The sequence below is a fragment of the Physcomitrium patens genome, chromosome 1, assembly GCF_059467195.1.
Source record: "Physcomitrium patens ecotype Gransden chromosome 1, ASM5946719v1, whole genome shotgun sequence".
Taxonomy (NCBI): Eukaryota; Viridiplantae; Streptophyta; class Bryopsida; order Funariales; family Funariaceae; genus Physcomitrium; species Physcomitrium patens.
Genome location: NC_143410.1, coordinates 25,908,652 through 25,927,563, shown reverse-complemented (window position 1 = coordinate 25,927,563; position 18,912 = coordinate 25,908,652).

The window sequence follows — 18,912 nt, the reverse complement described above, 5'->3', positions numbered from 1 at the left end:
CAAAAATCTTTAAAATTTTGAAATTATTCCATCACATTTCTCAAGCATACTAATTCTTATCTCCAACATACTTGTGGAAAAAAAAACTCCTTAAATTTGATTGTGAGGTCGATTTATTTACTTCCTTGAGCTGTTCAACTTCTTGTCTAAGACTCTTAACTTCTTCTATAGGCATAGGAATAGTACCTCTACAATTCACATTAGAAATATGTGAGATTTCTATGCTAAGAGTGTTAAAAAGCTCATGAAGATTTGTAATAGTTGCAATCTACTCTTATTTCCACCAAAAGTAGCATCCATAATCTTTCTTCCTGTAAACAATTCAAAAAAATTCAAAAAATTAATCTAAAAGAAGATAATCTACAACCTTTAATATCAAATAAAAATTTCTATAAAAAAAGAAAATCCACTTTTTTTTAGAAAAAGATCAATGTTAAAAAATAAGATTCTTTATTTAAAAGAGGATAGTCTCCAACCTTTAAAACATAACAATAGAAGTAGAATAATCTATTCACTTTTAAAATAAGATAAAAATAATAAGTTAGCAATCTTATTAAATTTTTAAGGATATGCATCTTGAAAAAAGAAAATCTTCAATATATTCTTGTATCAATGAAAAGAACTAGAAAATTATTCAAGGATGATATAATATTAAACTAAAATGGCTATTATCAAAAATAAAAAGACTAAAAAAACTTGAAATAAGACTAAAGATTAAAAAGGCGTTGACAAGAGTGAAGAAAACTTCATTCTTACCCCCATATATATTCTTAATTAGGAATTATGTGGCGATGTCTTATAGGACCTCCAAAATATGTTGATTTTACAAGATACATATCTTAACTTGCAAGAGAAGTTTTTTATATGTATGCCACATAATTAGCATGTTCTACAAGCTACCAATATGTTGTTAACTTGTTGACCAAATTTCTAACCTATCAATCTACTACAAATACATGTAAAATCAAAGCAACATCTATGAAGCTTTTACGAAGCTACTCTAAAAGGTATTATGAAATTAATCTATTTTTATTTACTTTTACTTATTTCTACCTAATAATATAGGTATTTACTAGAGTATGTATGTATATTTGTGACAAGATGTGGTATATATAATAAAAGATGACTCTAATTTGTTTGCATGTATAAAAGCACTTGTACCTATTAATAAGAGTTTATGTTAAGGACATAGTATTAAGAACCTTCTAAAGACAAGTTTCTAGAACCTTCTAGAAGCAAGTCTCTAGAACATTCTAGAAACTTCATAGTTGGTAGAAATTGCTTGAAAAGCTTCTTAAATAGAAGTATATATTAGAATCAAGGCTGAAGAGTTCTTCAATCTCGACAACACATCTCTTGGAGCTCTAATTCACCTCTCTGGTATTGTTCTTGTATTCATCTGATTAATCTAGTTCTTGCCAGTTCTTCTTAAACTTCTTGTTAGATCTTGAGTCTGTATTTTTGTGTCCGTGATAATTTATCGAGACTGCACTCACCTCAGATATCAGAGCTAGTTTCTTCCTCGTCAGAGTGTGGATTATCCCTCTGCTTGGAAGTGTACTAGCATTTTAGAGGTTGCGGATTATCCTCCTCTAAACTGATACTTCTTTTGTTATAATATTGGAGTCTTATTCTTCTTGGAGAAAGTGGATTACTTCTTTTCTTAAAGCTCTTAAGGCATTTTAGAGGTTGCGGAGTACTCTCCTCTAAACCAATATTGTCTTCTTGTAGAATCATTTCTGTCCTTCTCTTAGAATGGCCGGAGGCTAAGACATTAGTATGACGAAAAGTTTGGAGTCCAAATTGGATGCTATCATGAATGCCTTCGCTACGTTATCGCAAAGAACTGCAGAGATTGAAGGAGTCGTGGTAAGGCTTCATAATGATGGAGCATCTAGGATGGCACAATCTAGGTTGCACCAGCCTCAAACTTCTGCACTTGGAGAAGCAACTTTGCCTCAAGTTCAACAAGCACCGCTGGTTCTACAACATAAAGAGCCCCGAGTTAGCCTTCCAGACAAGTTTGATGGTACGCGTTCCAAGTTTCGAGGATTCAGCAATCAAATCAGGTTGATAACAGTTTTACAGCCCGAACGCTATCCAATGGAGGAGTCACGTGTTGGGCTTGTTGGAACCTTACTTACAGGACAAGCTCTATCATGGTTTGCTCCTTTGTTTGAGAAACGATCGTCCATACTAAAAAAGTTTGAAACCTTTTTGGAGGCGTTTGCAAAAGCATTTGGTGAACACGACAAGGTTCAATGGGCTACAATAAAAATCCAGTCACTACGATAAGGGATGCGCTCTACATTAGTCTATGCATCGAACTTTAGGCAATTAGCATGCGACATCAATTGGGACGAAGAAGCGTTGATTAGTCAATTCTATTGGGGTTTAAGGGACGATGTGAAGGATTTACTGTTAACTCTTCCTGATCCACAAACGCTGAATGAAGCTATTAGCCAAGCTGTGAAGTGCAATAACCGCCTATTTCAATGCCACCAAGACCAACGTTCAAGCCAACATATGATTTGTCATGTCCCAACTATGTCAACAAGCAGCGTGAATTCACATTCAGAGATAGGAGACATGCAAATTGATGTGGTACGTATCAAATTCCTTACTCTAGAAAAAAAAAAGTGGCGCATGGAGGAAGGTCTATGCTTGTATTGTGGTGAAGAAGGCCACAAAGTTGGAAACTGTTCCAAGAAGCAAAATCGACGTATTGTCAAGACTAGGGGCACGTTTGTTCAGGAAAATGAGGATGCCCAGCCACAATAGGAACCGTGCGGCTGGACAGTGAAATATCGCAACAACAACCAGGTTCCTTTCTTTCCGCTCAACTTGCCCTTTGCTTTACAATCTCTTTGCTTATTGGCCCTCAAAAATTGAGAACCTTAGTATTATTAGATTCAGAAGCATCTGCTTGTTTCTTAGACAAAGAATTTGCAAAGCGTCATAAGATCCCTTTAGTACAAAAATCCAAACTTGTTCACGTTGAGGTCATAGATGGGTGACCTTTATTGTCTGGGAGTATCACCCATGAATCAGAACCTATAGAAGTGATGTTTAAGGGCCATAGTAGTCATATTATTTTTAATATTATTAGAACTCCATCAAATCCTGTTATTCTTGGTCTTTCTTGGTTAAAAAAGCATAATCCATCCATAGATTGGAAGTTGCGGAAGATGACCTTTTCCACAAAACCATCCAAGAGTAAGCCTAGTAGAAAATCCCGAATAGAAAAATCTTTATTCATTGGAGCAAGAGCGTTTATAAGATTGTCCAAGGAAGGTACACCGTTTCTCATTTATGCGGCTCCAACTATCGGGGAGGAAATCTCGACAGCAAGTATACCTGAGCAATATAAGGATTTTAAAGACGTGTTTCAAAAGAAGAATGCCGACATGCTATCAGAACACCGACCATATGATTGTGCCATAGACTTGCAGGAAGGAGCACAACCGCCTTTTGGCCCAATCTACAATCTATTGCAGATGGAGTTGGTGGAGTTGTAGAAGTACATCGACGAGAATCTAGCCAAGAACTTCATCCGTCATTCAAAATCGTCAGCTGGAGCACCTATCTTATTTGTGAAGAAGAAAGATGGCTCATTGCGGATGTGCGTGGACTATCGAGGCCTCAAGAAGGTAACAAAGAAGAATCGTTATCCATTACCCTTGATTTTTGGTCTCTTAGAATAACTTGGACGTGCAAGGATCTTTACAAAATTTGATCTAAGGGGAGCTTATAACCTCGTACGAATCAAGGAAGGAGATGAGTAGAAGACAATGTTCCATACAAGATATGGCCATTTTGAGTATAATGTCATGCCCTTTGGTCTTACCAATGCTCCAGCGGTCTTTCAACATATGATGAATGATATTTTTCGAGAGCACCTTGATGATTTTGTTGTCATCTATTTGGATGATATTTTGATATTCTCCAAAAACAAGGAAGAGCATGAAAAGCACATTTGTTTGGTCTTGGAGAAACTATGCGAGCGAGGACTATATGCCAAGTTGGAGTAGTGTTTATTTCACCAAATAGAGATGGAGTTTTTGGGGTTTGTTGCAACTATGGAAGGCTTGAAGATGGATCCCAAGAAGGTGGAAGTAATCGTGTCCTGGGAGGTTCCAAAGACAGTTAGAGACGTACAATGCTTTCTTGATTTTGCCAACTTCTATCAGATCTTCATCAAGAATTACTCTCAAGTTATTGCTCCTCTCACTCGATTGACATGCAAGGATAAGCTGAAATGGGGACCTCTAGCGGAGAAGGCATTTCAAGACCTGAAGATTGCATTTACTATAGCTCCAATCTTAGTATATCCAGACTTTACAAAGGCCTTTTATTTAGAAACTGATGCTTTGGATTTTGCTTTGAGAGCTGTACTTTCACAAATGGGAGAAGACAAGAAGCTCTATCCAGTTGCATTCTATTCTCAAAGTTCTCTGTTACTCAAATCAATTATGAGATCCACGATAAGGAACTTCTTGCTATAGTGGATTCTTTCCAAGAATGGCATCATTTTCTTGAAGGAGCTACACACCTAGTGACGGTATACACAGATCACAAGAATTTGGAGTATTTCATGTCAGCTTGAGTTCTAAATCGACGTCAAGCTCGGTGGAGTATATCGCTATCTAAGTTCGATTTTGTTATCACTTATCGACCTAAAAAGTAGCAAAGACTATCTGATGCCTTATCAAGGAGATCGTATCTTGTACCAAAGATTGGAGAAGCAGCGTTTGATCAACAATGTATGACGTTGTTGAAGCTAGAGCAATTTTGGCTTTGCGCTACCATTGTGCCAATTGATGCTGACTTCCTGAATCAGGTACGTGCAATGACCATTGAAGATTCAATAGCCATTGATATTAAGCAGCGTGCCAATGACAACAAGTTCAAGGTGGAGGGAGAACTTTTATACTTTGAGGAGCGGTTGTATATCCCAAAAGGACCAGTACGACTCCGAGTTCTTCAATCTCGCCATGATTTTCCAGTTGTGGAACATTTTGAATTCAACAAGACCTTGGAGCTTATTTCTCGAGATTTTTGGTGGCCTCAAATATAGAAGGATGTGAAAGATTTTGTCCTCTCTTGCGACATCTATTCAAGATCCAAGAATCCTTGGCATCACCCTTATGGACTCCTACAGTCATTGCCAATTCCACGTCGACCATGGTCTTCAATTTCCATGGACTTCATCATGGACCTGCCATCATCGAACTCATTTGACAGCATCTTTGTCATGGTTGATTGGCTTACAAAGATGGCACACTTTATCTCTTGCAAGAAGACATCGTCTAGTGAAGTCACAACAAGGCTCTTTCTCGATAATGTGTATCGATATCATGGACTACCAGATGATATCGTATCTTATCGAGGAACCCAATTCGTATCAAAGTTTTGGAAATCTCTCTTTGAGATACTGAAGGTGGATATCAAGCTTTCTTTGGCTTTTCATCCTCAAACTGACGGCCAAACGGAACGGGTGAACCAAGTCTTGGAACAATACTTACGATGCAGCATCAATTATCACTAAGATGATTGGACCACATATCTGTCGCTAGTCGAGTTTGCATATAACAACACCCTCCATGCGTCGACTCAATACACACCATTCTTTTCCAACTATGGGTATCATCCGAAGCTTGATTTATTGAGTCCGTCAAAAAATATCAATTCAGCAGCTGTAGGATTTGCGAAACAACTATCAGAGCTTCAAAATATGTTGAAGCTTCAATTACAATCCGCTCAAGAATCCTACCAGGCATCTGCAGATAGATTTCAAAATCAAGCACCTACTTTTATAATTGGAGATAAAGCATGGCTTCTTTGACAGAATATTAAGACCAAGCGACCATGTGATAAGTTGGACTATCGAAGATTGGAACCATTTATCATTTAGAAGTAAATCAATCTTGTGGCGTACCGTTTGGAATTACCAGCTTCTATGAAGGTACATCTAGTCTTTCATGTTTCTCTGTTGAAGCCTTATCGAAAGTCATCTTTTCCTGGAAGAGTGCAATGTCCGCCACCTAGTATTGAGATCGAGAACCATGAGGAATACAAGATTGAAAAGGTGTTGGATTCATGACGAAGGTAGGGTAAATTGGAGTATCTTGTTCATTGGTATGGCTACAACATTAATGAGCACATATGGAAGCCAACTAAAAATCTCGCCAATGCGCCTTAAAAGGTACAGAAATTTCATCGACAACATCCTCATAAACCTAAGCCGGTTCGACGATAGCTTCTTTTTGAAGCTTACTCACCCAAGAATATAAGAAAGGTGGAGAGCACCACCAAAATCCGTAGTTGATGTAGTTATTTTCTCCAAGATAAAGTAGAAGTTTTTCAATAGTCATAGTTTGGTCTTTTGATATGGATAGCCAAGAGATAGATACTGTGTCAGTCAGATTATCTCAACCAACTAGCTCACGAAGGTGATCTCGAGATGAAGAACTGCTTACACCACGATGACGACGGAGCATACCGAGTAACCGATCATTGATGATTGTATTTGAGATTGAGCGTGCTTATGATGGTTAGCCAGAAGGTGTGTTTTCCAGAAAATTTCACAATGAGGACACGGAAGTTCATGCTTGGTCAGAAGTCAAAGGTGTGGGCCACTACCGTTGGCTTCAAGGGCCAATGAACCACTTGCCTCGTGATTAACAGTTGGAATTCATAGCAGACGTTATGTGACAGATCTTCATTTTCTTGCGTTGGTACTGATTAACAATAACATTGCTTCTCAGAGACCTCGAAGCTAAAGGAAGGGGTGATGTTAGAGACATAGTCTTAAGAACCTTCTAGAGACAAGTCTCTAGAACCTTCTAGAAGCTTCTTAGTTGATAGAAGTTACTTGAAGAGCTTCTTAAATAGAAGTATATATTGAAATCGATGCTGAAGAGTTCTTCAGTCTTGACAACACATCTCTTGGAGCTCTAGCTCACCTCTCTGGTGTTGTTCTTGTATTCATCTAATTAATCTAATTCTTGCCAATTCTTCTTGAACTTCTTGTTAAATCTCGAGTCTTTATTTTTGTGTCCTTGAGAGTTTAGATGTATTAAACTTATGTATTTCTACTTAACTAATGGAATTTTGAATCAAAGTATAAGAAAAGTTAAAGTTACAAGAAATCCAATTTATTTGAAGATTATTCAACTCAATAATCTTCAAATAATAGTTCTAAAATAATTGAGTTGAATGGAGATCTTATCATATTAAATATTACTACACTATTATGATCTTTAATTGCTAAACCTAAAGGAATAATCTCATGGATAACATCTCCAAAAGATAACAAATAATCATCTATGACTTTTTTATATAAGGATTTAGTTTTCTTGACTAATGACATTTTTTATTTTTTTACAAAATCTTTGTCTATAAAATAAGCTAAAGCTCTTGAACTTAATAAGGTAAAAAAATTATGATTTTGGATCCTAAATATACATCTATTATAAAATAAGGTGAGGGATCTTAGAACAGAATAGGACCTTTATTAGGTATTGCATATGATTCCAACTCGATGGTTTTTATTGTAGCTAAAATATTTTTTTTGATATATTAACTTTGGTAACCATGTACCTCATTTTGTGATTGTGTTGTTTCTTTGGATGATATTGAATAATATGCTTGGCTTCTCTACAATATAGGCATGAATTCTCTTCATGACAACAAATCATTTTTTGCTCAATAAGAAGTTTAAAATATATTATATCAATTTGAATAGACTTTGGTCTACTCAAATAAGCTTCTAAAAATTTAGAAAATATTGCCATAGTGTTGTTCTCATTGTGTTCAAGCTTCAATATACTAAAGCAATTGAACTAATATAGGTAGGTTCAAACTCGAGAAAAAACTGGTTATATGAATTGGGTCTATTAGTGTCACAATTGACTGTACTTTAGCTATCTGAAATCAATTATCAAACTACAAAATACTAAGGCTTACTACTTCTATCTTAATTCAATACATAATCCATTCTATAACTATCAATTCAATAACACTTCTATCTTCTTATTAGTTCATCTTCCACTTACTCTCTTTGCAGTTTATATATATTCAATTAATAATCTCTATCTTACTTATTATATTCAATTTCTCAATTCATCATACAAAATTCAATATCTTCACTTAATACAACACAATTTGATAATTTTAATTCTCAAGGTCACAGATTTTCTCTAAAACGGTCAGTCCAAAGTCATATTCAAGAATATTCTAATCACAATTTCAACAATACTTCTCTCAATCACAATTCTTCATAAGCAAATAATAAAAACAAAGAAAATAAAGAGGTGGCACCAAGCTTACTCCGACTTACGACTCTCATTGTCTGGCTTCGATCTCCTTTTTTTCAACTTCTTTATCCTATCAAAAGATGGACCATCGGCCAACAGATTCCAAAGGTTATGAATCTTTGAATTCTTAACTATTTGTTCCACTAAAAATCTATTATTATCAATTAAACTATCTAACTATAAGTCTAATTCTCAAGGTTATCAATAACCAACTTATAACTTACTACAAAATTTATTTACATATTCTACATAGTTCCACTCTTTGCAAACATTATTTAGCCTCAACTTATAAAGGCGTAGCAGTGTTGGCTTCTTATATCAATGGCGTTGGCTTACCATCCTTTGAATTGGTGACTTCCTCCTCTGCTACATCTTCATCGTGTACTTTGGTGTTCGATGGTTCTCTATCCAAACGTGCCATCAGATCTTCATTCAACAAACCCAATTCCCATACTTGAGACTCAAGACGGTAATTTGATTGTCATGCTCCTCCAACATCTTCTGCCATTCTTCTATCGGTTTCAAAGGTATCTCCAAAGGTATTGTTGCTGAAACTGGCATATTGGTCCACACTAAATTATTGACCTCCTTCGTTAATATGGCTAGTTTAGTCTACAACATTGTAACCTCTACCTACAGCCGCTCTTGCCATTCCTTCCAATCGGTCTCAATGCTGCTTTCTCAGACACCATATTTGCCATCTCCTCTTTTTCTGCCATCAAATTTTAAAAAAAAAATTAAATTTTTAAATCGACTATCATAAAGAAGTATCAAATCATTTGGTATAAAAGTCTTTGGTCTAAGCTTACTATCATAAAAATTTTTCCTTCGTTTTTATGTAGTTTCCATTATCATTAATGCATTGGCTCTAGTTTCATCCAATTTTTCTAATTCTTCTAAACGATGCCATAATGAATCATGATCTCTCAATCTATTATCTATAGCAATTCGTAAACTTTGGACTTCCAATTCAATAGGTAATATTGCTTTCTGGCCATAAACCAATTGAAAAGGGGTAGCATTGGTAGTAACTTTATACGCAGTATAGTATGCCCATAAAGTTGCGCACAACTTAGTGTCCCAATCTGTTTCCGCTCCTGAAACTGTTTTTGTTAAGATTTTATATGAAATTCCATTAATCTTTACTGTTTGTCCATTGGCTTTAGGATGATACAGTGTAGTCTTACCATGTTTTATCTCATATTTAGCCGTAAGTACTTTGATTGTACTATTTATAAAATGAGTTCTTCAATTACTAACCAATTCTCGTAAACAACTGAACCGTATAATATTATTTTCATATAAAAAGGTTGCTATTGTACTTGCTCTATCGATTTTTGTAGCTACAGCTTCAGCCCATTTTGTTACGTAATCCATTGCTACCAATATATACTATTTTTGTTCATTTTTCAAGGTTGATACAATTGATCCTACAAAATCAATTCTCCATTTTTCAAAAGGCACTTGAGCCAGAATTAGTACCAATGGCATTACTGAAGTTTGAGTAAGTTGACCCATTCTGTGACATGGATCACAATGACGGACAAATTGGTAGGCATCTGCAAACATTGTTGGCCACCAATAACTAATTTGTAAAGCTTTATGAGCCATGTTGTCTCCCGTAAAATGTCCACCACAACTGTCCAAGTCACAACCTTCCAATATAGTACTCACTTTAGTTTGATAAATACAACATTGCAAAATTCCATCCTTGCCTTATTTATATAAAGCTTCACCAATCATCATATAAGGTGCACATTTTAATATTAAGCGTCTTTTAAGTTTTTCATTAAAATTGGGTGAGAAGGTTTGAAATGTCAAGTATTGAATTATTTCACTATACTCCGGAATAATTACATCTACTGCAAACAGTTCTACATCAGGTAGTGCATCGTGAATAGATTCATAACCCAATATATTGGGTAACCGAGATAAATGGACCGCATTGGAATGTGATTTTCTTGGTCTTAGTTGAATAGTAAAGTCAAATTCCTACAAGAGTAAAATCCATCGTATAATACGAACACTCAATTGAGGCTTATTAATCATATATTTTAAAGCATCATGATCGATATGAAAAAAAATTTATAACCAAGAAGATAATGTCAAAACTTTTGTACGGAATAAATCATCCTCAATGCTTCTCTTTTGGTTGTTATATAATTTCTTTCAATTGCTACCAATTGACGACTTGCATAATAAATAAGATGATAAAAACCCCGATCATCTTTTTGGCTTAACACAGAATCAATCACGACATTAGATGCATCCACATAAACTTGGAATGGTTTTGTCCAACAAGGTGCTACCAATATTGGTACTGAAATCAATTTTTGTTTCAATGTTTCGATTGCAATTGTACATTCCTTTGTCCAAAATGGACTGGTCCCATCGATTGGTGGTTTCTTCAAGAAATTTGTCAAAAGAAGGCATATAACTACAAATAGATAGATAAATTGTCAATAATAACTGAGATAGCTGATAAATGCTCGAACATCGATAACAATATCTGGTTGCTTTAATTCTTCTATAATCTTTATTTTATCTGGATTTGTAGCAATGCATACCATCGAAACTATATGACCCAATAGTTTACGAGAAGACACACCAAATTGGTACTTTTTTGAATTTAAAGAAATTCCATATTTGGTACATTGATTCAAACATTGACTTAGACATTTTAAATACCTGGCTCTTGTATTAAATATAAAAAAATCATCTAGAAATATTTTCATTGAAATTTGTAGATAATTTTGGAATGCTTGCATCATTATCCTTTGAAATGTAGCTAGTGTATTACAAAGCCCAAACAGCATAAGCTTATAGGCAAAGGTCCCCCAATCCATAGTAAAAGTAGTTTTTAATTGGTCTTCTTTTATAATTTTAACTTGATTATAACTGGAGAATCCATCAAGAAATGAATAACATTCATGTCCAACGATAGCATCCAATATATTATCCGTGAATGATAAAGAAAAATAATCCTTCTTGGTAGCCGCATTTAATTTATAGAAATCTTGACAAATGTAAATTTTTTCATTCTTTTTCGGTACCATAACAATTGGTGAAATCCATTCACTGAAAGGAATTGGATAGATAAATTCAACCTCTAAGAATTTATCCAGTTCTTCTTTTACCATAAGTGAGTATTTTGGATTAAGTCGATGTTATCTATGGCATATTGGTATAGCGTTCTCCTTCAATATAATTTGATGCTCACAAACTTCAGCTGGAATTCCTTTCAAATTTGCATATGATCATGTGAAAGCAGTTTTATGCATTAAAAAGTAATCCATCCAAATTTCTTTCTCTTTGCCTTTTATACCGTCATAAATCTGAATGATTTGGGGAGCCTCCCCTATACCTAAATTAATTGGTTGACATCATAGAATTTCAGGAGTCTCAGGAATAATGTTCTACTCAATTCCAAAAACTTTCATAAAATCTGACAAATTAGAACTTTTCAACTCCAGTTCCATAGCACTAACGTGATTAACATCCTGTCTATTTATCCAATATGCAATCATATGATCACAATTATCAATAACATCTGGAGGAACTAAATACTCTCCTAGTCTCCTGCACTGGTATTTCATTCTAGTGTGCTCGACAACTTACCTTATAACAGCAAAAATTAGATCAAGTATATAAATTTTTTCTTTTGTAGATTCATCTTCACAATTTGACGTGAATTTTGAAATGGCTAATTGAATTTCTCCGTGATATTGGACAAGGTACATTTGAAGTATAATTTTATCATTACCTTTCTCAATTATCAATGTACCATGGCCCTAGTATTTCCAAGCTTTAGCTTGATACAAACATGGTGTCATGTTGTAACACGAGTATATCATGAAAATATAAAGAAAAGGGACTTTTATTAATGCTCAGTTACCTCGAATATTGGGAGAAACGACCAACTCCAGTGTGAATACTGAGTGGCCAGGTTCAGTCACCCCGTTACAGTTAGCCGGGGCATACTGAAATGCTCCGTTTCATTCCAATAACGGGAGTCAGCAGAAAGAGAAAGGACCAATTCACACGACGGGTGAGCCTGGTTAAAAGAGCCAATTGGATCCAATTTCAAGAATCCAATCCGGGTCCTCTTACCCAATATGAGACTTGAATTGGTCGGGCAACCCAATGCAGTCTAATTACGGGAAAATCCAGGTCTTACTACGAGCCTCAGCCAATCTGACGTGAAGGACCAATTTGATCCAATTACGGGGACATCCAGGTCTTACTACTGGACTCTTAGCCAATATGAGACCTGAATTGGTCGGGCGACTCAATGTGGTCCCGATTACGGGGTTTTGATTCTGTTTCACGCTGTCCTGTTCTCTGTTTCGTTTCAGGGAACGTTGTTTTCGGTAAAAGGATCTCTTAAAGGTAAAAATGGAGGAAAAAGCTCTGATGGCGAGAGCCAATTTCGGATCTAAGCTCTAACAGTGGGAGCCAATTCTGGATCCAAGACAGAGGATTGAAGAAATTCAGCATTAAGGTTAAGAAATGAGAGAGGAGAGAATAAGTTTTGGGGGGGGGGAGTTTTTTGAAGGATTGAGAGAGCTAGCTTTATGCTTTGGGCGGGAAAAAAAGACAGAGAATTGGGGTTTTTTTTTCTTCATAGAGTTTTGGGAAGACTGAGGCAATCGTTGCTGAAGTCAGTGTTGTAATGGTGAATCGGGATTTTTTTTAATGAAGTGGGTTTGATTACTCTTGACTGTTTTGTGAAATCGAGTTACGTCTGTGATTGAAGGATTAAAGAGGTGTCTATAGGATTGAGTATGTGAAGTGAATGAAATTTATTTGTTTAATCTAACAAGATAGTCAGTGGATACAAGATCGTAAGTATAAAGCGGTATCGGAGATTAGCAGATTGGGTTGTTCAGGGTTCTCTATAACGTCTAGAGACCTACCGGCTGGGGCAAAAAGGACTTCGAAAAGTAGTCGAAGGGCATCCGTATAGATTTACAATGTATTCTTGCAGTCATTTATATTCCAGCAGTCAAAAACTGATAGACTGCTTGACTATTGGCGAATCTCCATACTACCTTCTACAGCCAGACGCCCGACGCGTTCTCGAGCAGGAAAGCACGTAATACGACAAAAGTGGTGAATCCGACGTGAAAGCTTGAGGTAGAAGGTATTGGATTTCAGTTGATTTTATCTTTATTTTATGAAAAATGAAAATAAAAATTTTGAAGGATTCTTGGGAGGAGTTTCAGGTAGGGATTCTTTTAAAGGACAAGTTATGCACATGGATCCGTCTATTGCTAGTATGTTTCAAGCCTTCTCATTATCAATGCAGCAACAGTAAATCAATGATCGAAAGGAAGCTTTGGCAACCAAAGCATTGCAAGCAGAGGTCAATAAAATTGATCAATTTGATGGGAGGAATATTTCAAAGTATTTAAGATGTTATGTTCGTGAAATGGAATTAAATCGGGTTTCTGAGAAGAAAATGGTTGCACTATTTGGACTTGCCACGATACCGGAGATAAGAGACCACATTACATCGATTACAGATCGTTATGGGAATTCATGGGAGGTTTTTTCACATGTATTGAAAGACGAATATTTCTTAGAAGATGCTGATCGTGTTACTAAGAAGCTATTTTTGGAATGGATTGAACGGCCCACTAAGAATTTGCAAGCAACAGAGCTATTAAGGAAATTTGAGAGGCAGTACTCTCAATTGTCGAAGGTAGTAAAATTGACATTGGAGCCGAACAAAGTTGATCTATTTCTTCAAGCTGCTGATAGAGAATTGCAAGGCAAATTAGAACTCCTTCTTGAAGACAAAGAAGAAGATGAAGGATTGACAACAAAGTGGAAGAACGTTGAAGATGCAGTGGGGTTGCTTACAAAAAGAGAAAGGATGAAGGATAGGAGCAATATTCCGAAAACAGTACAAGCACCCAAAGCTCCAGTACGTACAATACCACCAACAATGCCTATAGTTCAACCTTCGACATCCTTATCGAAGAAAGCAGATATGGGGATGGAAGAAATTATACGAGAAATGCAAGATCTTCAAATCAAATTGGCAAGACTTGAAGAGAATACTACTACAAATAATTCGAAGAATGTTTCAAAACAAGGATATATACAAAGATGCATTTGCTGTGATGACGCTTCACACACTAGAAAAGATTGCAATGAATTTAATAATATGATACGGCAGGGAATTATTTACTGGAAAGATGGAAAGATAGCATTGAAAGATAGAAAGGATCTTCTTCAAACCAATTTTGGCAAGGGAGGAATGAGAGCATTGGTTCAAGAATACCTAAAAGAGCATGAAACAGCAGCACAAGAAAGTACAAGTTATGGTGCTAGAATAGATGATGAAATTGGTGGAAGTACGGAAACTAGTGAGTTTTGGACTTCTGCCGTTTCTACAATACAAGAAGGAAAATTACCTCGAGAAGCGTTATTGAGGACTGCAGCTACAATACGAGGAAGAACAGGTTGGGAGGATCCTATTGAGTCTCTTTCAGTTCATGCATATATTGCTAAGAGCCAACATGAAGCTTTGATGGAAGAAAAGAGACGAGGAAATTTTGATGATACTAGAGAAGGAAATTCTTCTAAGAGGCAAACTCGAGGAGACAAGGCTCGGGAGGCAGCTTCACAAGAATTGCATGTAAAGGATACCTCAGCATCGTTGGGAGAAAAAACAAAGGAGACAAAAGATAAGGGCAAATCAATTGCTTATAAGCTACTTTCTGACATTGAAGCGGCAACAAATTTGAAAGGAGTGTTGGAAGAACGTATATTAAATGCTAAGGTGGAATTCACATTGAAAGAAGTCTTGAGAATTGTAAAGAAGGAGTTTCATGATGTTATCATTGACAGCATTAAGCGAAAGAGGCAATTAATGAGTGAAACTGGAATGAGTCATGCTATTGATGCAAGAATATATAAAGAAGAAGAAGAGGTTGATATTGGTTACAAGCAACCAACAAATGAAAAGAATGGATATAATCAACGAGTATGTTTCGAAGATTATAGTCACAAAGAAATGAAAACTTTGAGCCATTATACTCGAAAGCATTGGGCAAAGACAACTACTGAGGTATTGGTAAAAGTAGGAGATATAGAAGAACCAATTGTTGTTTTAGTCGACCATGGTTCTGAAATAAATGTCATGTCTAAAGATCTTTATAAGAAGCAAAAATGACCAATTGATATGGAACATGGATGGGCAATTCGAACAGCTAATAACACACGGGGTGAATTATATGGAGCTTGTCTAGATGTCAAAATTCGGATTGGGGATGTTGCGATGGAGCAACATTTCTTTGTTCAAGATACAACGTCTTATCCATTGATTTTAGGACAACCTTATACTATGGCAACACGGATGGAAACAAAAGTACTTGACGATGGTTCTGCTTATGCAAGAGTACGGAGCGAAGATTGGAGGAAAGCTGTACAATTTTCAACAGTACCTCTTAACCATGAACGGAATCGAGATAGGTTGAGGGAGAAACCATTGCCAAAGATTGTTGAAGGATTTAAGGATTTTGGGGAGGTACCACTGTAAAGCGAGATTATGGAGGTACAAAAGAGGAGGTACTTTTGCAAGATGAAGGTGCCTTTGATGCGAGTTTTATTCGTAGATTGGAGAATGGAAATATGATGTATAAGGAAGTTGATGATTTTAAAAGAAAAGAAAGAAAAAGATTATATGATATTGAAGGACAATTATGCAAGTTAGGTACATTGCAAGATGATGAGAGGATTTTAGGTGTTTATGAAGAAAATGGACTGGAAGATTCATTGGAATTGATTACATCTATTGGATTAGAGGATAATGATAAGATTATTGAGATTCATTCAAGAGAGGTTTATACCATACTTGAATCTTTTCAAGCACCAGAAGTCACTGTAGAGACGAGATATAAAATGGCAGATAAGAAGGTAAAGCCTGTTGCCGGACCATTGCGAGAAGATTCTAAAGAACAAATGAGAGAAGCAGCAAAAGAAGCAAGTTTAAGAGATCCAATGAGTATTGGACATCAGTTTATTAAAGAGACTTTTGAAGAATTGAAGATTGGTTCTGATGGTTCTTTATTGCCGGAGGAAATTACTTGCTTCAAAAAGATGTTGGCTAAACAAGGTAGATCGTTTGCCTTCGAATCTCATGAAATTGGGTGTGTGGATCCAAATATTGTAACACCTATGGTTATCTTCACTGTACCGCATGTACCTTGGAATCTAAGACCGATTCTACTATCGAGGGCACATTTACCTAAATTGGTGGAACTATTAAAAGAAAAAATAAAGATGAAAATATTGGAACCTTCATTTGCACCGTATTCTAGTCGATGGTTTACGGTACCTAAGAAGAATGGGTCACTACGGTTTATTCAAGATATGCAACCGGTGAATGCAGTAACTGTCAGGAATGCAAGAATTGGGCCTATTGTGGATGAATTTACTGAGGCGTTTGCTGGAAGGGCGATCTATTCAATGGGTGACTTGTATTCAGGTTATGATCAATTTCAAGTTGCCAAAGGAAGTAGAGATATGACAATAATGAGAACACCACTTGGATTGGTTAGAATGTGTACTCTTCCTCAAGGCGCGACGAACTCAGTTGCGCATATGATGAATGGGATGAATAAGGTATTGAGAGATTTTATTCCGGAAAAGACTATGCCTTTTTTGGATGATATTCCTATAAAAGAGTGCAGAGAAGGAGACAAGGATGAAACTTTAGATACGAGGGGGTGTCGCAAATATGTTGTTGATCATATACAAGATTGTGAAAAGATTTTAACTCGGCTTGGAGAAGTTTGTCTTACATTATCGGGTATGAAGTCCGTATTTGGAGTACGAGAGATTGTGATTGTTGGACACTTATGCGGATCTTACGAAAGAAAACCAGATCCGCGACTAAAGTTGATGCAATTGGAAGGATGAAAGAGGATTGTGATTCTTTAACAGAGGTTCGCAGGTTTTTGGGTGCATGTATATTTTATCGAATCTGGATCCCTCATTTTGCTCACATAGCGGATCCATTATATGAACTGTTATGCAATGGTTACCGATTTAAATGGGAAGAAAGGCATATTTAGGCAATGCAAAGATTGAAGAAATTATTGATGTCACCTCCAATATTGAGGAAGGTTGATTATAAGTGCAATAGACCAGTGATTCTTACTGTGGACGCAAGTCCAATTGCCATTGGATGGGCTGTGGGTCAAGATGATTCCAATGGGAATAGATTTGCAGTTTGATTTGGAGCTAAAGTTTTAAGTATTCATCAGCGTGCATATTCGCAAGTCAAAAGAGAACTTTGGAAAGTTGTTTCGGCTATGAAAGCTGAAAAGGATTATTTGATTGGGATAGTAGTAGTAATTGAAACAGATTGCTTACCATTGCTTGGAATGATTGTTAACTGTTCAACGCCAGATATTGCAATGTTGAGATGGATTACTTATATTAAGTCACTAAATCCAGAATTTAAGCATGTTACTGGGAAGGACAATTTAGTAGCAGACATGCTATCTCGAACAAGATACGAGAGGGAGGACGAAATGGTTGAAGACATTGATGAGGTCGGATTGAAATTCTATTCAATATCAAACCTCAATAGGGAAGACAAGCTATTTCTTGAAGAATCTTATGAAAGAGAATTATTGGATATTGGTCATTACTTGAATACCTTGACTAAGTAGGGGAATTGGTCTACAGAAAAATTCAAACAAATAAGAAAAAAAGCATATGGATTTTTACTTCGAAATGGATTCTTATGAAAGAGACCGAAGAAAGGAATTGGGATGCCACAACGAGTGATAGGCAAAAAGAAAGAAAAACTAAAATTATTAAAGGAGTTCCATGATAGTTTATGGGCAGGGCATAGAAGAATCTGGGCTACTTTTGCTAAACTCAAGGAACCATATTGGTGGAAAAATATGTATCGAGATGTGCTCTCATTTGTAGAGTCATGTAAAATTTGTCAATCGTATTCTAATATCCGACATCGAGATGGCCTTCATTCTACATATCCTCTGGCTATTCATTTTAAATGGGTTGTTGATTTGGTTATTATGCCGGTTGGGTTATGGCAGATGAGATATTTGGTTTTAGCTCGTGAAGATTTATCAAATCAAGTAGAAGGAAGAGCATTGAGGACAAAATCTACAGAGGAGATTTGTAGGTTTTTGCTTGAAGATGTCATTTGCCGCTACGGATGCGTAGGAAAAATCACTGCAGATCGTGGAGAATTAAATGCACAAGTAGCTCGTAAGTTCTTTGAAAGATGTGGAGTTAAACTATCACTGACTACTGCTTATAATCCAGAAGGGAATGCAAAAAGCGAACGCGGTCACCCACCTATTATGAAAGCATTAGTTAAAGCTTGTAATGGAAAAGTTAAAGAGTGGCCACGGCTTTTGTCATTTGCATTATGGACTGATCGAGCAACACATAGTTCGGTGACAAGATATATACTAGTAGAACTTATGACAGGTCAAAAACCAATTATGTCGATTGAAGAAAAGGTACTTACTTGGAGTATGCTACCATGGGAAGCTGGATTGACAAGAGATGAACTTCTGGCTATTAGGATTCGATAATTGGA